The sequence below is a fragment of the Magnolia sinica genome, chromosome 15 (assembly GCF_029962835.1).
Source record: "Magnolia sinica isolate HGM2019 chromosome 15, MsV1, whole genome shotgun sequence".
NCBI lineage: Eukaryota > Viridiplantae > Streptophyta > Magnoliopsida > Magnoliales > Magnoliaceae > Magnolia > Magnolia sinica.
Window position 1 is genome coordinate 8,088,771 of NC_080587.1, and position 25,350 is coordinate 8,114,120.

The following is a 25,350-nucleotide window of genomic DNA, read 5'->3' on the forward strand; positions in this document are numbered from 1 at the left end:
TGCGGCCATGAGACCATTTTGGCTTAGATTTCTCACACGTGTTCTAGGTGGGTACATGTGGTGGCATGTAGATGAATTACTGTCATACAAATTGGATTAGCAAGACTCATTGCACATAAAATCTTGGGTTCCAGTTTGAATAAGTGAGGCCTGTGGTCGGCAATCCAGACCATTGACCAATTTGGCTCCACAATGAAGAAGCACGCCCAAAAAACCTTGTAGGTATGCCTATGCAGTTTTTGTTTTTGTTTTTTTTTTTCTTTTAAAGCCTTTGCAGAAGATCCTGGCAACCATTGTTGGGCTTTTTGCAGTTGGATGTGGGCCTTTGCAGTATTATTATTATTATTATTTTTGGCCACCACCGCCAAGTATTGACAAGCCACAGATCGAAAGGTAAGGAATTGATAATATCCTATTGAGGAGATTTTTTTCAAGTTGTTAACCATCCACAGAGGGACCCACAAACAAGTGATCCAGTGTTTTAAAACTCTAGGGTTTATGCCATGCATCTATCTGAAATGTTGTAACTAACTTAGGTACCTGTTCTAGTACTCGACATTCACTATTGAAAGTTTTGAAGAGCTAAAGTTGATGGCTTGTTGCGAAACCATACCCGTCTCTCGATGCTATCAATTAGACGCTGCCCAAAGCTCGAGTCTGTATCGGGGGAGCTTGGAAACCTTGCTTCTCTAGAGTCCCTCACAATTTCTTACTGCCTTGAGCTGCTATTATTGCCAATGGAATTGCAAAACCTCGCCTCTCTCCGTTCTCTGTGGATTGAGGTGTGCAATGGTCTCACGTCCTTGAGACTGCAAGGCTTGAGCTCTCTTCAACATCTTACCATTTTTGATTGTCGAAGCCTAACGAGCTTGATTGGAGGGCTGCAGCACCTCACTGCCTTTCAAGCCTTGTCGATTAAGATATGTCCGGAGCTGGCTTCTTTAGCAGACGGTATGCAACAACTCGTGTCAATTCGACAACTTCGAATGTGGGACTGTGATAAGTTGACATCCTTGCCGGAAGTGCTAAGACTCGCCACAACACTGCAAGAGCTACAAATCCGCAATTGGCCAAGTCTAACGGCTCTGCCAGAGTGGATAGGAAACCTGCCCTTGCTTCAACGTTTGGAGATTAGCTATTGTCATAAATTGGCATGTTTGCCATCCAGATTGCAACTTCTAACGAATCTCCAACATCAACAAATCCAAGGTTGTCCCCATTTAGAGAAGTGATGCAAGAAGGAGAAATGTGGGGATTCGCACAAGATAGCACACGTCCCACATACCGAGATTGGATGGCCATTCCTGAGAGGAGGTGAAGGGCGTGGACGTCTCTTGGAGTTGTAGACAAGATGCATCAATACTCTCCTTCCTACCTCTTCCTCCCATTGTAAGTTCCATTTCTCACCCAACTCTCTACCAGAAGTGAATGCTTCTTTGTTTTATAATCTGGGGATTTTTACCGCAAGGCTCCTTACTAACATGATTTTACCATATGCTGCCTTGGATAACTTTAAGTACTGGAAAGTGCTTTTTGGGGGCTACAATGGCCCAAATACTTCATCTTTCATTTAAACAAAAGAGTGGTGAAGTGAGGTATGAGTATGACATCATCCAGCCCGTCCAACAATTGCATCCCACCATGCTGATTAGGATGACAAAAAATCAGGACAATCTAACCATCCCGTGGGCCTGGCCCTAAATGTCACTTCAGAAGAAAATTATTTCTTGTCTTCAGTTATTTTTTGGATTCCACCAATCCAAACAGGCAGGCAGATTGTCCTTTTATGGACACTTCCTTCTTTGGGTACTTGGATAGGCCAGATTCCATGCTCAGTGATCATACATTGAAGGATGCTATCATTCAATTATACACTTATCATGATTATACATACCCTAAATTGAAGTAACTTTGAAGGAACTATGGGTCCCACTTTAATGTGCCAGAAAATTCTCTGTCTGAGCATTGTCAACTACTTCCATTTTTGGTAGATGCATTGTATCGTTCCTGGATTGCTTTCTATGGTTAACTGATGTATTTGGCAAACAGAACATTTAAACGCGATCATTTCATCGATGAATGGGAGTGGGACTTGTGGAAATGAGATGGAGAAGGGGCCTAGCAGCACACATGCCAACGTGCTACACTTGTGGAGGCTGAACAAGGCGGTTGGTCATTGAACTGAAAATCAGGCCAGTCTGCTTATCAGGTATGCTACAAGTGTAGTTGAATGTGAACCGATAGTTATTTTCTTTGCAAAGTTTACGGAATTTTATATTCTTTTCTTGTTACAAGGTGCAACCAATGTGTGGACCACACTCAGTTTTGAAACATGTTTACATAATTTGAGCTTTCCTAACAGGGTTCTCTCCCCTTCCATGTGATGATTCAGAGTGTTCATCTAAAAGTTGCCACCAAAGATGGTCCATACACAGAAAGTCTTCCTTATCTAAAAGCAACTTGAAACAATGGTCCATTTGTTATGGGAACTTGAAGATGTCAGATATGTGAGATCTCTCTCATGGGGGCCCTATGTTATGGGACCTTCTAGATGTATGGTTTGTATCATCACATCATGGGGTGAACAGGCAAGTCAATCAGGCAAAGCCTTGATAGAAAATCTCATTTAGTACTAAACAGTCACTAGATTAATAATCAACTTCTTTACTCTTTTTTTCTTTTTTTTTTTTTAACTTGATTTTTTTGCTGATATGTTTCTTAGACATGTTGGAATGTTCTTTGGTTCTGATAGTCACATCCTGTTGAATGGTGCTGGAGAGATCATTGAGAATTGAGCACCTACGAGCAACAGTACCACAACTTGTATTATAACATCTTATCTGCCAATATGCCACTTGTGTAGGAAATCAATACTATGAAAAAGTAAACTATAGGCACCTCTTCTCAAAAATCAGTCTGATCAGATCACTAGGTGGGCCACACCTGTATGTTGAGTCAGACCATTGTCTGTCCATTTATTCCAACGGAGTGGCCCACCTGATCAGCGGACTGGCCTGATTTTTGTGCCAGGTGATCTTCATGGTGATGCCTACCATCTTCATAGCACTGATGTCATACACAAGCAGTACCCTGTGTTGGCAGGATACAACACCATAAATTGTGGTACCTTACCTATAGGTGATTGGTTCTCGGGATGACTTCTTAATACTTACAGAAGTTGTTTTGGTAATACCGGGCTGTTCAGGGTTAGAGTCATGCTTAAGGATGGATGAGACAACGTTAAATTTGCCTTTTTAGGCTGGTGGGGAAAGGATCCTCAAACCGAACAGAGCTGTTGGCTATTGAAAGCAGTGTGGAGATTTTGTGAATTGGTAGCGGCAAAGAGACTCTATAATGCTATCGCTTGTACCTTTAGGAAGTGCATTCCCGCTTTGGAGCCAAGATCTATTTTGAATGAAATGAGGTTGTGTTCTTGCTTCTTGGAAATCTCATGTGTAGAGTCCTAGTATTTCTTTTAATTGTATTGCTGACTCTATTGCAAAGGAAAAAGTTGAGGTTTGCTAAATTTACATGGCAGCCCTGCCATCCACATGCAGCCACATGTCCCATTGTTAGAACTGCTCTAAAAATCAGGCTGCCAACATACAAGACGAATGGATGGGTAGAAAAATTTGTTTGAATGGGCAGTTTACTGTAAACATTGTGACCCACTTGAGGAGTGAAACTGCCTATTTTTGAAGCACAGATCATCTAAGGGTGTCTTAGAAGTTTCCCAACTTCTATTTAGAATTTCTTTTTCTTTTTCTTTTTTTTTTTTTCAATTCCAGTTCAGACGAATTGTTGAAAAGAATAGAACCTGTCTTACTTGTCCTCCCAAATTGTGAAATGGCCGTGTTTTGTGATCTGATTCAGTTGAATTCATCGTCTTGTTTTTTTCATACTTCTTGTGTCTTGTGAGCTTGTGACCTGATTCAATTGAATTCATGGTCTTGTTTTTTCATTCTTTTAGGAAAGAATGATTGTTTAAAATAACAGTCATTTGGGATTTTTTTTTTGTAGGCAGTTGGATTTTCATACTCCTAGAATTGTGATTTGTGATTTTTGTTTTTGCATACCTAGTCTGGTAGAATTTATTGCCTTTGTTGTCGTTGTTTTTGCATTTATGATAAAGCCCATATCAATCTTATTATGTTCTCAGTAAAGACAATTTATTCTTCATTTGGTATCCCTATCAATTGATGTTCGACATGTAATACTGAAAACAACAGAAACCATTCACAAATTCTCTTCTCAAATCTAGAATTGGATTTTGTTTCTCACAACCTGATTTTGTACGGAGCATTTCCTTTGTTCTCATTCTTTTACATTTTCAATAAACTAAAACCCTTAATTTAAAGAGCATCTCTTCAATTATCCTGCTTTAATCAAGTGGGAATTAGGTAATTTGTGCTCATTTGAAGCTGTCTGAGTAATAGAGAGTAATTCTATTACTAGAAAGTGTTGAGATGCGAAAGAACATGATTAAGATAGTGATGTTGGAGACTGCATGTGATAGGCAGAACACATTCTCTAAACGACAAAAGGAGTCTTGAACAATGTTAACTGTCGATTCTATGCGACATAGATATTGTTCTTCTCATGTTTACTCCTGGTGGAAAGCTGACCATCTTTGTTGCAGAACATTGGTAGTTTCTTCTTCCCAAATCCTTTTTCGAATGCTTAGAGTGGTAGCTGTGGTCTTGACTAGTTATAGGGGAACAAATTTCAGTGTTGTAGTTTTAGATCTTTGGTTTCTACCAATCATCTATCCAGACTTCACTAGTTTTCGAGGTTTCCTTTCATTTTGATTATTTTGATTTTTCACAACCTATATATTTGTATGTGTAATAAGCACTCATATACTAGAAATTTGCAGTGTTCGACACCCATGTCAGTCACACGTTGACACTCCATTTTCTTCTTACATCTAGCAGTATTTATATGCTTTTTGTTTAGGTCATGGTTTAGCTATTAGAATCCATTTTCTTGTTTCTTATGAATATGGTTTTGGAATCAAGAGGGAATATATATTAATAAAAACATACTCTAATTGACACCCATTATTAACTACCATGGCAGAGAAGTTTCTTAACTTTTTTGTAAAAAGTGTAATGAGGAAATATCATGCTCTCCTCCACAAAAAAGACAATATACACATGTACATGGTGATAATGGTGGGTGTCTATCAGCTTGTGTTTTTATTGGAATATATGTTCTTGGTTCCAAACTGACCCTAAATGAAGTAATATCTAATAAAACAACTTTCAATGTCATTATATACCTGTACAGACATGTCGGCATGGTGGGTTTTCGAGGACCTTGTGTCCATTTTCTTCTTTCCTCGCCTGAGAAAACACTGCCGTACATGTCTGAAACAGGTAGACGCATCTGTGCTCATGTTGCATTGTTGCAACATTCTTGATTGGTTATCTTGTCTGCCCCTCTTTAAATCCTGGATTGTTTAAAATGTGTAAGATCTGTTCTAATGGAATGCTTTACTCTTTTAGGTTTGTCTTCTTTCAGTGATTTGATTAGTCCTTGAAAGATATTCGGGGATAAGTCCTTGAGAATGAAGAAAAAAGGTGATATGTTTATCTGTTTGCAACAAGCAACGTGATTACTCCTCCTTTGTTTGCCAATGAAATGCATGAATACTGAAATCTTTTCAATTACTTGCAACAGGAATGACATAATTCTGCAAGATCGGGATTGTGATTTGTTAACTGTAAGGAGTAGACGTGTGTGTGTTTTTTTTTTTTTTTGCTATAGTCTGTTGCTTTTTATATTCTCTTATGATTCTTTGCCTAATGCTATGGTTGTGTATCTCTTGACTACCAATTTCTCCAGAAATCATTCAGAAGGCAGGTTCACAGGATTGATGTAAAATCTTTTTCCAATGAAAGGTACTCTTACATTCAATCACTAACCTAAGAGGCATGCATCTGCAGACACCTAATACATCAGTCTCATGGATAGTTTGAACACATTCTAGTGATCCAATCACACTGACCTCCAAATGAATTTGTCTTCAGCTAGGATCAGGTCTGTCAATTCATCAGGTGAGTCACTCTTGTATTGAGAAAATAGATACTTAAAAGATGGATAACCAATGGTACATAGGTGGCCCATCTATTCACCTTATTAATGATCTGACCATATTTCTACACAGGAGTCTAGGACACTTTCACCAAAGGGTAGACCTGATGAATGGAAAGGGTCTCATACACAAATGCCATGCCGACACATGTGAGGGCCCTTCTATTTCTCCTCTGCAAAAGTACGTCTATAAGAAGCACCCTTCTTAACGCGCCCCCCCCTTCAAATGTAAAATTTCTATGCACTGGCTAATATTTTCAATTCTGTTGCTACTTTATTTATGTATTATCTCCAAAGTAGCCAAATAACTGGGGTATATTCATAGGAATGTGTCAACCTACGTAATGTTCTCTAGAAGCTCAGTTAGCAGTTATAACACCATTGCCTTACGCTCAGGAGTTGTGAAATTGGAAATGGTTGTTGCAAGAAATGGCTCACTAATGCGAACTATAGATTGAGGCAGTGTTTTGTTTATAGCTAAAAGCTGTTGCACTCTTTATTTTTGTATTGCATGCATACAAACAGACACATGTGCCCTAAATATTTGTGTGAGACATAGTGTGCTATAACAACTGTTACATAATGGTAATGGTGGCAACTATTACACGTTATGGGGTCGTAATGGTCATAATGGCCGTTATGGAAAAATGACTCATAACATCCCCATAATGGTCTATTATGAGGACGATATAGGTTCTTTTTTCTTAAAAAAAAGGCCGTAATGGACATTTTGGCTTGTATCATAACAGAGATGGTGGTGGCTGTTATGGCCACTGCTATCGTCACGTCACACCATGGTGTGAACATGAAGTGTTTCTTACCTATTATCTCTTATTGACTTGCATTAGAGTAGAATAATTGTAACACCCTGGCCCTTCGATACTCGGGTATCATATGTCCTCGGGTGTTATCTGGCAAATATTTTGATTTAGCATATTGTCCGCACGTGCATGCACATGCGCGAGTCCGTGAAGTAGAGGAATTCGGCATAACTCTAAACCTAGGAGCTCGAACTTAAGCAAAGTTCATGCGTAGCTCGCCGATGGTGTATAACTAGTTATGGGACCCAGATTCCCGGATCCCCAATCCATTAGACTCGGGCGACTGATTAGGAAGAGCCTACCATAGGAGCATATCAAATTGAATATTTAAATCGGGGATTGATGAATGCGATACCTTCGGTCGGTCCCCAACACTTGGACAATTGAGCCCTCCCCCAGTCTCACCAAAGACTAGAATTCCCAAGCCCGGGCCGATTCAGGACGAACCGAATCCTGTCAGATCAACTAACTTGAGAAGCCCAAAAGCAGGACAGGTTTGGTAGTAAATATGTAAAATACTTTCATTTAGCACATTGAATATAATATAATATAGGAAAACAAACAAGTAGAACTGAATTGGATGTGGTTAAGGGAGGTCAAGTGGCCAGTCATTCGATAATTTTTTTAAATAATCCTTTTTCAAGGCGAGTACGTCGGTTTGAGTCACCATGAGTCTTGTTGAGTCATTTGAGTCAGCAGATTGACTCAATGAGTCTCTCTAAGTTGGAACCAAGCCACATCTAGAACTGAGTTCTTGTTGACCGGTTCAATATCTTGACAAGTCAAGTTGACTTGGCTGAGTTTCAATTGAAGTTAGTGAGTTTTAGAACTACGCTTCAAAATGTGGATGCTATTTGTCAATTAGGTTTGTTTTGTGAAAAAAAAATGTTCATGCTATAGTACGAGTGTGATAGTTCTTATGGATGTATAACTCAAAATCAAACTGTCCAAATTGTAGGCCCTACTTTTGATGGGCGATAAACCAAAAACTATACAGAACTGACCTAATTGGCTGGTTGGTGGACATCTAATGCACAATTAAACTGAAAAAGTTTGTCAATTTGGCATGTGGACCTGGATCAACATCAATTCAAATACATGCATGGTTTTTATTATTTGCTAACAGAGCATTCATACTTGGCCGACATCATTATCTTTTCTTCTTCACAATTTGTTACATTTTTCAGACAGTGATGCATGAAATATGAATAATCATTTAAGATATCTATATAATACTTGACTTTATGAGAGGAGTGCTATTTTTGAGCAATATCTGACTTTGATTCTGATGGGACATGTCTAATGAAGGATATCCACCATGATACCATGATTTTATCCTTTGTCAAGTCCTCTGTGCCATCCCAACTGATATAATGTTATTTATTTTGCAAGGTAGCTTGAATTTTGTTGAAGAAACAACCAAGCTATAAACTGGGCATGCAGCTTAGGGTAGGGGAAAGGAGGAGATGATCAGGAGGGACCCCTGAACTAGTGTGGATCTACATGACAGTCCATAGATGTCAGTGGGCTGCATCACTCTTCCATTGAGCTTTCCTCTCCTCCCATTCATAACAATAAAGGCAACATGAACAATGCGAAAGCTTTAGTTTGCTCCCAAAATTCCTTTTCCTTTCTCGAGTTAGATATTTTCATAGATATATCAACACTGTTTTGTTATATTGCTTTTGACTTTTATCTAAAATAAGGTTAAATGTCTTATTATTTCATTTTTTCCTGTCTATGCAGTTTACTCCTTGGCCAGTCATTATTTACAAAATATCAAAAGTTGATGGTACGAGGAATTCTAAGTGGACTTGCTCTTGTGTGGTAGATGTAGGTTATTTGTAGCACACATGCCAATTTAGGATGTGTTATAGACATGGGCATTCATCTGGTAAGGAACACTATCATCAAGCTAACACAAACATTAGGCTGGTCGACTCATCAGATAGGCTGTGCATGACATGAACATTGAATATGGACCATTGGTCATTTTTTCCAATGGTCCATTTTTCTCATACAAGTGTGGGCTGCCTATTGAGTAGACCAATATGATTTTTGGACTTGAGCATTGGCATAGTGTGCCATTACCTGTCATGCTCTACCTACTGTGTACCTCAAGCTAGGTTCATCTAATTGTATTTATTGTATGGACTGTTTATGAATCATAATACAAATACATGCTTGCTAGGGGTTTCTATATCAAGCTGGGCTAGCCTTACATCGGAGAGCGAGAGGGGAAACATTCGTGGACCTCAGCAGAGAACATTTCCCTGCAAACCAAAAAATAGCAAGAAGTTTATCACTCCTTTGTTATATTTATGCCAGGAAAAAAAAAAAAAAAAAAAAGGAGGACGAGGTTCCCCTGTTTTCAGTGCAAGAAACGCACTAGTTCCCCTGGTACTGTTGTGGTTCTCATCGTCTTTTCTACGATGCGTTTCAACATTAGATTTTAATCTTACTTTTTTTTTTATTAATCTTTTCTTAATTCACATCTAAGACATCCATGATAAAATCTGGCATTTCTTTTCTTGTATTTATGTTCTTTATGAGGATACTTAGTTTCCCAAACTGTGTTTTGGTTGGATTTATGAGCCTTTGCATCTTTTAGATTCTCCCAATCCAAAATGGAGATCGATCTATGTATACAATGCTATGCATCATTCCTTCCCATCAAGGCTATAGGATCTAGTGGTTTTGATTTTATTAGTACCTCAAACAGTAATATTAGTATAAATACTTCTGAAAATGTTCAGCAATGTCTACAGGGATATCCCCTTCTGCAGTTCCTAATCATCGCAATGTAAGGGAGCTTAAGTGAATATCGCAACTTTCTGATGGCTCACTGGTACACGCATTGTTTTCTTAATGTATATGGATAATAACTCGTCCATACATGGTTTTAGACTGTAATTTTTTAAAATCCAAAGTTACTGTTATGTTGCAGAGATGCTGCATACTTGGTGGAAGTTTCAGATACAGGTCGAATATCGTTCTCCAATCCACCTATTGATGACCTAGCTACAATTTTGTCCCTTCCAAGGAAGACCATTCTATGAACGGATTTGGCCAAACTTCCATCCAATACAACAGCTTGGATTAGAGAAGCCAGACCTGGTACCTCTCATCCCTTCGATCTTCAAGTATTTGAAGGGGGATACAAGTCGAAGTGAAGGTTTTCTCCGCAATTGAGGATCTGTGGTCCATTCATGGATGGGGCTTACTTGACTGTATGGTCAAATGAGCAAGATCACTACAATGCTACCCTACCGTTGTGGGTGATTCTAAAGAAGATGGAGAATCTGAGCTACCTGATTTCAGCTACATAGTCAGACTATGAAGACCAGCATCTGCTGGCACTTATGTTTGTGGTTGATTGTACAAAAAACATGCGGATAGTAGAATCCTAGCTTTCCAATTTTCTTTGTTGAATGTGGACTATTGGCTGATTTTTGTCATCGCCTGCTTGCTTGAAGGCTTTTACTTGGACGGATAGGATTGTCTAATTGATGTGATATTTATACAGTTGCCTCTCACCATAGGGCTTATAAGATTGACATACCAGATGATCCACCCATGATCCATGTGGGCCCAGTCAAGCAATGGACCCTTAGGCATAAGGCTGGCTCCAAATTGAAAATGAGTAAATAGGCTTCTCAAATTCTATGTAAGGGTGGGCAATCTCATCTTCAAAAGGGATTCTTCAGATCAAGCTTGATGTTCTTCACCACTTTCAAGTTCATTAGTTGCTAGGCTTCACGAATAGGGTTTTCAGAAGTGACGGTCACTTTACTAACTGTTTGTAGCTCTATCCTTGTGTTGAGTTAGAAGGCCAATGTATAATGGATATTTGAGTGTTGGAAGAAAGGTTGTATTTATTTTAGAATGCATGTAACATGGATCAGTAGCCTAACTGCTATGCTGTTTTTACTGTGCTATATTGTAAGGAATTGATGAGCCATTGTTTTTACTGTTTGGTTGTGAATCTCTCTGTTTAAGCTTTCATTCATACTTTGAAATTTGTCGATGCCAAACAGCTCTAACAAGAATAACAAGGCCAATGCCAGATTATAGGTTTCAAGAATTTAAGGGATCCCAGGTTAAGCCTCAATACCAATCTTGGTGGCCCCCACGCTCTTCATGTCAGATTGTACATGCCAAGAGGCTTTTTTCCCATATTTATCACAACCATTGATCATTTTAATTTTTTTCTGAGACTAAATATAAGTGTAATTAAGGTGGGAAAGTACCACTTTCTCATTACTTATCAGTATGTATTGGAGTTCTTGTTCATTTCATACGGATAGGGCCCACCTCACATGAACTAATAGAGCATGGCGAATTAATCCCTTTATCTCATAGCCCAGGCCCTACATCTCATGGGTTAAGACCTTAGCTTAACTCCCTTCGTGAGGCCCACTTCACATGGGTTCCGCTTCACACGAGCCACCCGCCTCATATGAATGGGGTCTGCCTCACACGAGCCACCCACCTCACATGGGATGCCTACCCTGGGTGTGCCCCTGCATCCCCACTTGAGCCCGGTTTGAAAATGCAATCCTAACCCAAACCGAGGACCTTGACAACCTGATCCGAACATAGTTTGGGTCAATTGGGTTTGGTTCGATCCGAACACAAGTTGCAGTCCTAAGTTTAAGAATGGAACATGGGGCTATATGGTCCGGGCTGGATTGGTTCATCTAGCCTAGCCCATTGGTTATTTATATGGCTGGGTTGGGTCAAGTTGGATATGGTTCGACCCTACTCAGATCCATACCCATTTCGCTTAGTCCAACCTTCATTAGGAGCAGCTCGTGTTTGTTGACCTGCTAGCTGACCCAATACATTGTCACTTGTAGTTCAAAACCTGAGAATAGATTGACCGAGCTAGGGCCCTTGGACAACCCTAATTGATGGTTATGCTTGAAGCCATCCAGGTCCATTGCCAACCCTATTTGTATCATGTTTTCGTTGGTTAGGTTAGGTGGGATGGAAATAATGAATTAGTTTTGAATAGTAAATAATTTTGATGTGAAAATTATGATAATTTTGCATTAAAACATGAAAATAAAATAGACAAGAATTCATTTTTCAGCCCGTTCGAGTCAAAAAGACTCAACTCAATAGATAATAATTATAAATTAAAGTTTGCTAACATCTTCAAGTGTTAGCAATGTTGACCTATTGCTGATCCAAACTATTCATTTTTAAGCGTCCGATTTAATAACATGAAAATGGACAGTGGACAGTCAAGATTGACTGGAGAAACAAAATAGGTCCAATCATCTTCTTGAAACATCTAGTGGATGGATCCCACTTTTTATTTATTATGATCTTAAAGGAACACTTCAATTTGGTGATTCTAACCATGTGAATTATTGCTCGTAATAAACAATGGATGATTGTTAGCAAATCGGCTCCATCCAAAGGGTTAGGATCATCCGACCAGTGTGATCATTACACCATGGCTTGTTCCTAATTGTATGAATGAGTGAATGGTTCAGGTGGTGGCATCTATCCCAAAATGTTGTAACTTGCAAGGTCCTTGTCCTGGTGCTAAATGTGCATGTGGTGATCTAGTTTGTCCATCTAGTAGGCCGTGCCAATTGGCAAAAATGTAGGTAGTCATCTCATCACGAGATATTAGAAATTTCACGAGCCAGCAACTAGAGAAATTTCCTACTGTATGGCCCATTCCCAAAAATAAGCCCCAGTTGTACGGCCCCATTTCTTAGGTCGAAAATGCCCTTGCTTTTGCAGCTTTACCTTTAGCTACGGATTATAACCGTAGCCATAATCGTAGCGAATACTCACCGTTTCTAAGAGGGTGGACAGCGAGTTGGGGTTGACCGGGTCAGTGACCCGGTCGACCCCGACTCGCTGTCCCACCTAGGGTTTTTTTTTTTTTTTTACAAGGAGAACTTTTTCTCTCTTACATTTTTCTCTAATACATATTTATATAAATATGTAAATATAAGCATATAAAAAAAATTTCTCTCCTTTTATCCATTTCTTTCTTTATTCATTTAATAAACATATCTCTTAAACCAGAATGAGTTACTTGACGAACCATATAGGATTTTAGGGTAGGAGATGCTACTTTAGCTAACCAACCTACTTATTTTCCAAGATTCCATCAGGTCGATGGTCGAAAATCCATTTCATTCACTTCGCGGTCAATTTCAATCAGTTCATTTCACGGTCAATTCCATGTATTTTACGGTATATTCCCTTCACTTTCACGGTTAATTCGCTGCACTTTACTGTCAATTTCATGCATTTCACGGTCAATTTACTTCACTTCACGGTCAATTCCATGCATTTCACGGTCAATTCCATGCATTTCACAGTCAATTTTCTTTACTTCACAGTCGATTTAATGCATTTCACGGTCAATTCCCTTCACTTCATGATAAATTCCATGCATTTCATGATCAATTCCCTTTAATTCACGGTCAATTCAATGCACTTCACAGTCAATTCCCTTCACTTCACAGTCATTTCCATGCACTTCACGGTCAATTCCCTTCACTTCACGGAATTGATTGTGAAATGCATGGAAATGACCATGAAGTTAAGCGAATTGACCGTGAAATGTATGGAAATGACCGTGAAGTGAAGGGATTTGACTGTGAAGTGCATCGAAATGACCGTGAATCTAAACAGAATCGCTGGAAATGACCATGAAATGCATGGAAATGACCGTGAAGTGAAGCAAAATGATCGTGAAATGCATGGAAATGGCCATGAAGTGAAGGGAATTTACCGTGAAATACATGGATATGACCATGAATCTAAACGGAATCGGTGGAATTGACTGTGAAATGCATGGATTTGACCGTAAAGTGCATCGAAATGACCGTGAATCTAAACGGAATCATTGGAAATGACCATGAAATGAAGCGAAATGACCATGAAATGCATGGAATTGACCGTGAAGTGAAGGGAATTGACCATGAAGTGCATGGAAATGACCGTGAATCTAAACTGAATCGCCGAAATTGACCGTGAAATGCATGGAAATGACCGTGAAGTGAAGCGAAATGATCGTGAAATGCATGGAAATGACCTGAAGTGAAGGGAATTGACTGTGAAGTGCATGGAAATGACCGAGAATCTAAACAGAATCGCTGAAATTGACCGTGAAATGCATGAAAATGACCATGACGTGAAGCGAATTGAACGTGAAATGCGTGGAAATGACCGTGAAGTGCATGGAAATGACCCTGAATCTAAACAGAATCACCGGAATTGACTGTGAAATGCATGGAAATGACTGTGAAGGGATTTGACCGTGAAGTTCATCGAAATGACAGTGAATCTAAACGGAATCGCCGGAATTGACCGTGAAGTGCATGGAAATGACCGTAAAGTGAAGGGATTTGACCGTGAAGTGCATCGAAATGACCGTGAATCTAAACGGAATCGCCGGAATTGATCGTGAAATGCATGGAAATGACTGTGAAGTGAAGGGATTTGACCATGAAGTGCATGGAAATGACCGTGAATCTAAACGGAATCGTCGGAATTGACCGTGAAATGCATGAAAATGACCGTGAAGTGAAGCAAATTGAACGTGAACAGGGAATTGACCGTGAAGTGCATTGAAATGACCATGAATCTAAACCCATTTCACGGTCAATTTGCTTCACTTCATGGTCATTTCCATGCATTTCACAGTCATTTCCAGCGATTCTGTTTAGATTCACGGTCATTTCGATGCACTTCACGGTCAAATTCCTTCACTTCACGGTCATTTCCACGCATTTCACATTCAATTCGCTTCACTTCACGGTCATTTTCATGCATTTCACGGTCATTTCCATGCACTTCACAGTCAATTCCCTTCACTTCACGGTCATTTCGCTTCACTTAACGGTCATTTCCATGCATTTCATGGTCAATTCTAGCGATTCCATTTAGATTTACGGTCATTTTGATGCACTTCACGGTTAATTCCCTTCACTTCACGGTCAATTCCATGCATTTCATGGTCAATTCGCTTAACTTCACGGTCATTTCCATGCATTTCACGGTCATTTCCATGCACTTCACGGTCAAATCCCTTCACTTCACGGTCATTTCCACGCATTTCGCTTTCAATTTGCTTCACTTCACGGTCATTTTCATGCATTTCATGGTCAATTCTGGCGATTCTGTTTAGATTCACGGTCAATTCCCTTCACTTCATGGCCATTTCCATGTATTTCACGGTCATTTCGCTTCACTTCACGGACATTTTCATGTATTTCACTGTCATTTTCGGCGATTCCGTTTAGATTCACTATCATTTCAATGCACTTCATGGTCATTTCCATGCATTTCACGGTCATTTTCGGCGATTCCGTTTTGATTCATGGTCATTTCGATGCACTTCACGGTCAATTCCCTTCACTTCACGGTCATTTCCATGCATTTCACGTTCAATTCGCTTCACTTCACGATCATTTTCATGCATTTCACGGTCAATTCCAGCGATTCCGTTTAGATTCACGGTCATTTCCATGCACTTCACGGTCAATTCCCTTCACTTCATGGTCATTTTCATGCATTTCACGATCATTTCGCATCACTTAACGGTCATTTCCATGCATTTCACAGTCATTTCGATGCACTTTACGGTTAATTCCCTTCACTTCACGATCATTTCCATGCATTTCACGGTCATTTCCATGCATTTCACGGTCAATTCCGGCAATTCCGTTTAGATTCACGGTCATTTTCATGCACTTCACGGTCAATTCCCTTCACTTCATGGTCATTTCCATGCATTTCGCGTTCAATTCGCTTCACTTCACGGTCATTTTCATGCATTTCACGGTCAATTCCGGCGATTCCGTTTAGATTCACGGTCATTTCGATGCACTTCATGGTCAATTCCCTTCACTTCACGCCCATTTCCATGCATTTCATGGTCATTTCGCTTCACTTCACGGTCATTTCCATGTATTTCACGGTCATTTCTGGTGATTCCGTTTAGATTCATTGTCATTTCGATGCACTTCACGGTCAATTCGCTTCACTTCACGATCATTTCCATGCATTTCACGGTCATTTCCGGCGATTCCGTTTTGATTCACGGTCATTTCCACGCATTTCACGGTCAATTCGCTTCACTTCATGGTCATTTTCATGCATTTCATGGTCAATTCCAGCGATTCTGTTTAGATTCACTGTCATTTCCATGCACTTCACAGTCAATTCCCTTTACTTCACGGCCATTTCCGTGCATTTCACGGTCAATTCGCTTCACTTCACGGTCATTTCTATGCATTTCATGGTCATTTTCGACAATTCTGTTTTGATTCACGGTCATTTTGATGCACTTCACGGTCAATTCACTTCACTTCATGGTCATTTCCATGCATTTCACGATCATTTTCATGCATTTCACGGTCAATTCCGGCGATTCTGTTTAGATTCACTAGCATTTCCATGCACTTCGCGGTCAATTCGCTTCACTTCATGGTCATTTCCACGCATTTCACGGTCAATTCGCTTCACTTAACGGTCATTTTCATGCATTTCACGATCATTTTTTACGATTCCATTTTGATTCACGGTCATTTTGATGCACCTCATGGTCAATTCCCTTCACTTCACGGTCATTTCCACACATTTCATGGACAATTCACTTAATTTCACCTACCATTTATTTGGCGACCCGATAGAATCTTGGAAAATAACTTCGTTGGTTGGCTACATTAGCTTCTCCTACCCAAAATCATATGTAGTACGTTAAGTAACTCATTCTAATTTAGGAGATATGCTTGTTAGATAGCTCGTCAAAGAAATGAATTAAAAGATAGAAAAATATTTTTATATACTTATACATACATATTTACATAATCATGTATTAGAGAAAAATGTGAGGAAAAAGTTCTCCTTGTAAAAATAAAAATAAAAAAATAAAAATAAAAATAAAATAAAATAAAATAAAATCTGCCAGACTCGTACCGGCCGTAGTGCCGCAGCAGTCTTGGCTTCTTTTTTTTCTTTTTTTCTTTTTTTTCTGTGGAATTTTTCGTTGCTTTTGTGGGTCCCATCATGAGGTCTGTGTTATATCCAAACCGTCCATCTATTTGGCAAGCTCATATTAAGTCTTGAGGCGAAAAATAAGACAGATCTAACTGTCAAGTTGACCACACTGTAAAAGGCAGTGGGGGTATTGAACGTCTACCATTGAAACCCTTTTAGGGGTTGCAGAAGTTTTGGATCATTATAAAAAAGAATTTTCCACTTCATCCAGGTCTTTGTGACCTTATATTGGATGGAAAATAAATGTTATCGCTGGCCCTACAAAATTTTTAACAGTAAAAATCAATTTTCCCGCTGCTCTTTGTAGTGTGGTCCAGTTGATCTTTGGATATTATTTTTTCTTTTTGATAATGCTCCCAAATGATCTCAAAATATAGATGAACGTTGTGGATATGATAAATACATAACTGTGAGGCCATGTAACTTTGATATCTTTTGAACCGTTCATACATCTTGGAGATCGAGGAGCGTCGGCGCTCGTCTTCGAGCACCAGGCGATCTGCTTCCAGAGGCGGAAAGAAGGCAGGGGCATTTTCGACCTGAGAAATGGGGCCGTACAGCTGTGGCTTATTCCGGGGAGGTAAAAAGCAAGTGCGCTTCAAAAGGTTGATGGGCCATATATGGGTCGTTCAGTTGGAAATTACTCCTGCAACTAGCAAGACATTATCATTTCCCAACTCCGGTGGGTCCTACTAGTCGGTGGCCATCTGTATCACTACTATAAAATTATTGCAAGTGTACCATTGCTTATGTACCTCAACAGGAAGGGTGTTTTTCAATTTTAATTTTTATTTTATTTTTAATAATTTGTCCTTCCATGTAAATGTTAGCAAGTCAAGTCAAGTACTCGTCCTTTTACCCAGCCATACTTCAAGAAAAATTCATCAGCTACTTCTCCAAGAAAAAGATGCACGGGGTAGATCCCTGAGTGTGGGGCCTACCATGCTCGGTGGTCAAGGATCCACCAAAGCCTTGTTCACATAGAATGAGATTTTGTAAAAGTCATTAGGTCAAGTCAATACTTAGAGAAAATCACCAACAACTTCCTTAAATAAAAAAATTACACATATCAGATAATTAGGGCATCTACATAGTGGCCCACCAGATCAAAAATTTTAATCACTATATATGTGCTACATTTAAGACAATTAGCCGTTTACGCTGAAGAGAATCGGGCCATGGCCTAACACCTGAGATGAACCATACATGTCTATAGTGGTACCTCAAATTGTGTCCCTCACCAAACTCATGGCAAGAAAGCCTCACCAAATGGACTCCATCAAGTAACCAATTATGATCAAGATCACATACATGTCTATGGTGGGGATTGGATTGAACACAATTTGAGGGAGAGCTTCCTTGAAATGTAAACCTGATTAACGGGGGTTGATGAAAGATTTACCACATGGAGGCCCACAAACAAACCTATATATGGTTACGTCCCATTTACATTATTCCATGTGGTGTGGCCCATTTGATTTGTGGATCTAGTTGACTTTTTTAACATCGAGCATAAAATTTGATTAGCAGACTGAATTTTGTAATTAAAACATGGTGGGCCCTTATACTTGGACACTGGTGCCATTCATCTATCAAAAATGTTGGAACTTGCAAGGTCTTCATTCAACTACTTGACATGCATGCATTGATCCAGTCTGTCCATCTGGTGGACCGCACCGATCAGCAAGAAATGTGTAGCAGTCATTATGTGATGTCAGAAATTGTAGGAGGCAGAGGTGTGGTTCCATCCAGCTAGGAAGATAATTGTAATTAATGGGTTAAACATTGTTTTGTTAGATGGAATCTGACATGAAGATAAGGTCCCACCTGAATTGCCATCATGGCTTGATCCTTGTTATGCCACGGATGATCCAGTACCAAAACTGACCATTTGTTTCCATTATATACATGCCTTTAAAACCATAGAATTTATCCCCACACATCTAATCTGAAATGATGAACTTGGAACGTACTTATGCTGGTGCTCAATATGCATGCCATGCCGATTGACAAAAATATACATTAGTCATCACACGATGTTGGAAATTTCAGAATTTAATTAAGAGGTGTGGTGTCATCCGGCTAGCAGAAGCGTACACAGCAGCGATATAGCTGGTGTGGGTACATGTCGTGAGTGCTGACGCTACTCAAGCTCTAAGTTGTATGAACGGTTCAAAGGAGATCAAAGTTACATGGGCCCACAATGATGTATTTATTATATCCACACCATTCATCTATTTTTTGAGATCATTTTAGAGCATTAGACAAAAAATGAATCATATCCAAAGCTCAAATGGACCACACCACCAGTAGCAGCAGGGATAGTGATTTTTGCTGTTAAAAAATTCTTAAGGCCCACCATAACGTTTATTTTCCACCCAATCTGTTCCTAAGGTCACAAAGACTTGGATGAAGAGGAAAAACAAATTTCATATTGATCCAAAACTTTTGTGACCCCTAAAAGGGTTTCAATGGTAGATTTTCAATCCCCCACTCTTGATCTTTAGATCTGTCTTAATCCTTTTTAGCTAAAGCCTTATGACAAGCTCGCCAAATGGATGTACGGCTTGGATATAATACATACCTCATGATGGAACCTGTAGAATTTGCTGACTGCAACACACCGGCTATCTTCTTTTTCTTTTCTTTTTTTGAGTTAGCTTGTTAGTAGACACCCATGTTAGTACACACACTCCATGTTAGCCACCCACACTAGGGATCGATACCTAAACCTCAAGTGTTGAAACGAAGTATTTTGCACTCAATCTGCCAGTTGAGCTATGGATCTGGGTATAACACACCAGCTATCTAGCTGATGTGTGGTACACTAGCCAATCCGCTTCTTGGCTAGCAAGATATATTCATTTCCCAACTTTGGTGGGGCCCACAGGGTTGATGGCTGTATGTATCACTTTTTTTAATTTTTTAATTGTTGTGAGTAGACCATTGTTAATTAATTGGGAAGGGAGTTTCTGAATATTTTTTTAATATATATTTTAATAATTTTTATCATTCACCTTTCATGCAGAAAAGGTCCGCAAGCTAATTCAAGAACTTTTGGGCCTGCGCGTGCTTAAAGAAAATCAATAACAAAAGGATGCATGTAAAATGGACACTACTTTGGTCGATCCCTGACTGTAGGGCCACCCCGAGCCTTATCTTCACGTTGTCCATCAATCTTCTCCATTTTTTTTGGATCAAGCCCCAAAATGAGATGTCAGAGTTTATGTAAGGCACATACATCATGGTGGGCCCCACAGTCATGTACCACATGTAAAACAATTATCTGTTTATATTGAAGAGAGGTTGTACATCAGATTATTAAGATTATTTGATCATAGAGGCTTTTGGGTTGTGGCCCATTCCTTGGGAGGGCACGTGAGAGGATGCATACATGTTGATCCATGGTGGTACCTCAAATTGTGTCCAATCCTCCCCAAACCCATGGCAAGAAAACCTAACCAGATGGCCCACCATCAAGTGATCAGTTGCAATCAAGATTACATAGATGTCTATGGTGGAGATTAGATTGAATACAACTTAAGGTGTCATTGAGGAAGAGCTTGAAATATAAGCTTGATTAACGGTGTTGATGAAAGATATACCACATGGTGTCCCAAAAACAAACCTACGGTCAACATCCTATTCACATCATACAAGACATTGATGAAGCGGATTTCATAGCTGTGCGGTGGCTACAGGACAATGCTAAGAGTGGGCCCCACAAGTTATCAGTAATTTTGCGTTAGAGTTTGGAAATCTTGTTCTTTGATACATAATTACTCCAGGAGTTGAGTGGTGCCATTCAGCTAACAAGATGTTCTCATCTCCTAACTTTGGTGGGCCCCACAAGGTTGATGGCTGTCTAGATTACTTTTTAAATTGTTGTGAGTTTCTTTGGACCATTGTTTATGCATCAGGTAAGCAGACATTACTAACTATATGATCGATTGTCCATGGTTTTGCACCAGAAACAGGATCACAATTATCCATTTATGTTGAATAGAGAGAGGTTACACATGAAATTGTTAGGATTGTTTGGTCATTGAGGCTTTTTATCACCGAACACAAGACCAAAAAATCAAACAAGATGGCCCATCAAGTGACCACTTGCAATCACGGTCACCATACATTGAGGGAAAGCTTCCTTTCCTTTTGAAATATATATTTTTTGATACCATGCCTTAAAATGATGTGGAAAAACTGATGGATGGTGTGGATATACAACACACATCAAGTTAGGCCCCACGGTCAGGGAAACACCCACCATGGCCTTATTGGATTGGCCCATAGTCATTGACGCCGCCCTTTACGACTTCGGGTCAATGCTCGTCTGAAACTGAGGTAAGACGCAGGATGTTTATTGCGTGGGCCCCCAAAAACATGTGTGGTAATCTCAAAATCAAAGAGGTATACGAGGCAGGTGGGCTACACCTGTCATTGACGAATACCCTTCAAAAGTCCGTTGAGTACTCTAGCAAGGGTATATTCCTATTCCTGCCGTGTGAGTGCCTTAAAACGAGAGAAAAACTTCAATAGTCTGGCATATTGTGATGGATCATATGCAGGCAATTAGAGATTGCACACTTGGAACACAAGGAATTAAAATTAAACCATTCAAATTATAGGATCTAGCTTAGATGTACCATGAAAAAAAAAAAATCAAGATTACTTGGCAATCTGATGGTGAAAAATGAAAAATATCCAGTGGTCTTATTTCAACAAACAAGTGACCACCAATCAAAAGTTAGGATTGTTCATCCAATCAGATATCATAAAATGATATATAGAAAAAATAGATGAATAGCATAGATGAAACAAATATATCATGGTAAGTACCACATAGCACCGACCACTGGACATTGGACAGTGTCAGGGTCACTAGCCAATCCGCTCTCCATCTTTACAGAGCCGGAACTTCCAACCCCACACGGAGTGGATTAGGTGCAACCCTGTCCAAGTACAACAGGGTGCATCCCTTACCGTGGGGCTCAATTTGATGTATGTATTATATATCCATGCAATCCAACCATATTGTGAGCTCATTTTAAAGCATTATTTAGAAATATTTTGTAAACCACAAAATTTTTGGATCAAGAAAATTTTATTTTTTTTATTTTTTCACTTTCCCTTAATCTAGGTTTTCTTAACTTTATCAATATGTAAGTGGAAAATAAACACTAAAGTGGGCCTTTGGAAGTTTTTAACGATAAATGTTCAATATTAAATATTTCTTATCGTGTGGTAGTCCTGAGAATTTTATCTCCTTACTTTTTGAAATCTTGCCTGAAGATATGAACTAATGGCATGGATATATAATACATATGCTAAGGCGACCCCATGGTGAAGGATGCACCATACTGCGTGAGGACCATGCCATATCTATTTTCTTCACCTTTTTCTTTTTCTTTTTTTGAGAAATTTAAAACTGTACGACCCATATATGGCCCATATATATTTTGAAGCCCACTTCCTTTTATCTCTCGAGAATAAGCCCCGGATGTACGGACGGCTTGCCAGAGGTGCAACCCTGTCCAAGTACAACAGGGTGCATCCCTCACCGTGGGGCCAATTTGATGTATATATTTAATCCTACCTGATGTCCACCTATTTTTATATATCATTTTATTGCTTGTACAAAAAATGAAATAGATATAAATCTCAAGTGGACCAAATTTTTTGGATCAAGAATTTTTTTATAATTATTATTTCACTTTCACATGATCTAGGTTTTCATAATTTTATCAATATGTTAAGTGGAAAATAAACAATAAAGTGGGCCTTAGGAAGTTTTTAATGATAAATATTCAATATCAAATATTTCTTATCGTGTGGTAGTACTAAGAAATATATTTTCTCACTTTGTGAAATCTTGCTGTAACATGACCTGAAGATATGGACCAATGGCATGGATATATAATACATATACTAAGGCGACCCCATGGCGAAGGATGCACCATATTGCGTTGGGACCATGCCATACCTATTTTCGTCGTGTTTTTTTTATTTTTTTTTCCTTTTCAGCAAATGCCCCTTTTCTGGGAATGATGAGCGCCCTTTTCTGGAGCCAACCGCGGGAGAGGGAGGCTAGCATTGATTTTTTTTATAAGGTCCATTGTACTATGTATATATAAGATCCCTTCCCACCATCATATTTGTAATCTCATTTTAGTTAAAGATTCGAAATATCAAGCAGATATTTGATTCAAGTAGGCCACACAAATAGAACAGTTGATGCAAAGACGTCCACCCTTAATTTCTATAGGTCCACATTTATTGTTATTTGAAATCCACTCCAGCCGTTAGAGGCACACCAAAAGCCATGTGTGATACCAAAATATCATGCTTAGATGTGATTCAAATAGGCCCCATCAAAGGAATCATTTTTAATGGTAAGATTTTTTTACACTATTTTCAATTATGTGGTCCACATGAATAATGAATGGGGCTAATTTTGAACCCAATCGTATAACATAAGGTGACACACATGGTGATCATAGAAAATTTCACATTAACACCGTGGTAGGCCCCATGACTTTTAATCTTTTTTTAATTAGAGCCTATTATGGTCTCTCTTTCCAAGTATTAATTAATTAGCATTAATTAATAAACTGATTGGACGGTGGAACTAGTTGTGTGAGCATTACTCTCTCTCTCTCTCTCTATATATATACATAGAAAGAGAGAGATGCTCACACACAATTAGTTGGAAAAATCAAATTAGTTTAACTGGCCATCCATTAAATTAAAAACACACCTCCTTTTATTTACATATAATGCCTCCTATGAGAGGGTACATGACATCAAGTTTTATATAGGTATTATAGGAAGAGAAATGCTCACACACAACTAGTTGGCATTGCATTTTGGTCCAACTAGTGGATTAATTCAAGGACTAATTAATGCTATTTAATACAAGACATGCCCACCTCTAGCTGCTCCCCTTCCACCGACCAGTGGCTAATGGTCAGTGCTCTATGAGCCCCACCATGATGTACGTGTTTAATCCATGCCGTCCATCTATTTTACTAAATTATTTTATGAAATGAGATAAAAATGAGAAATATAATAATCTCTAGTGGACCACATTACAGGAAACCGTGTTGAATGAACGTCAACCATTAAAAACTTTTTGGGGATCATATAAGTTTTGGATCAATCCGATCTTTATTTTTTCCCTTAATCTGGGTCTGTATGACCTAATTCACATATTGGATGTCAAATAAATAGTACAGTGGGCCTTAGGAGGATTTTAATGGTAGATATTTAATCACTATTGTTTTCCTGTGGTGTGGTCCACCTGAGATTTATATCCCTATAATTTTGTGATCAATCCCTAAAATTATCTTTGAAAATGGATGAACAGAATGGATGAAACACGTACATCATGGTGGGGCCCACATAGCACCGACCATTAGCCACCGAGATGGTGGCTGGGGGAGTAGCCAATTGGTTCTCGCTCTGGACTCTAGTTGCGTGGTAGAAGAAATTAGGTTGACATGGGAAAATTTTGTAGGCCACAACATGATGTATGTGTTATATTCACCATCCATTTTTTCAAATAAATTTTTAGTATGAATTCAAAAATAAGGCACACTCAATGCTCAAGTGGACCACACAATAGAAATTAGTGTGGATTGAGCATTTTGGGGTAGGACCCATTTATGTTGAATAGAGAGAGGCTACAGATGAAATTGTTAGGATTGTTTGATCATTGATGCCTTTGGGGTGGGACCCATCCCTGCAGGGCACATGGGATGAAGCATACATGTTTGTGTTTGTGGTGGTACCTCTAATTGTGTCCCATCACCAAACACATGACCAAAAAATCAAACCCGATGGCCCCATCAAGTGACCAGTCGCAATCACTGTCACCATGGATGTCTACGGTGGAGATTGAAGTGTACACAATTTGTAGTGTATTTGAGGGAGAGCTTCCTTTCCTATTGAAATATATGTGGACTCGAATTGTTGTAGGGCCCACCGTGATGTATGTATCTTATCCACACCAGCCATCCGTTTTACCAGATTTTTTTGGGGAAATAGCCCAAAACTGAAGCATATCCAAAGCATAAGTGGGCCACACCACTGGAAACAGTGGGGATAATGACACCCACTGTGGAAACCTTCCAAAGGCCCACAGTTATGTTTATCTATCATCCAACCTGTTCATAAGGTCACACAGATATGGATGAAGATAAATCAGAAATATTAGCTTGATCCAAAACTTCCGTGACCCTCAAAAAGTTTTCAACCGTAGGCATTGAATTCCCACTGTTTCCTGTGGTGTGGCCCACTTGAGCTTTGGATATACTTCAATTTCTAGCTAATATCCTAAAATGAACTGGTAAAACAGATGTATGGCATGGAAAATACATATACATCACAGTGGGCC

The 25,350-nt window shown here is 39.2% G+C and overlaps 1 long non-coding RNA gene across 8 annotated transcripts; it reads left to right on the plus strand.

Annotated features, from left to right (window-relative positions):
- Positions 1-541: 541 nt before the first annotated feature.
- Positions 542-10,887, plus strand: LOC131227464 (uncharacterized). Of its 8 annotated transcripts, none has more exons than XR_009162294.1 (9): positions 542-1,389; positions 2,050-2,209; positions 3,206-6,059; positions 6,170-6,246; positions 8,310-8,436; positions 8,664-8,811; positions 9,109-9,317; positions 9,686-9,765; positions 9,865-10,887. It is a non-coding gene; the product is annotated as an uncharacterized LOC131227464 (long non-coding RNA). The 8 variants fall into 8 exon arrangements; XR_009162299.1 differs by lacking the exon at positions 2,050-2,209 and having other exon boundaries at positions 3,103-5,903; positions 5,977-6,059; XR_009162295.1 differs by lacking the exon at positions 2,050-2,209 and having other exon boundaries at positions 3,103-5,582; positions 5,683-6,059.
- The last annotated feature ends 14,463 nt before the right edge of the window (positions 10,888-25,350 follow it).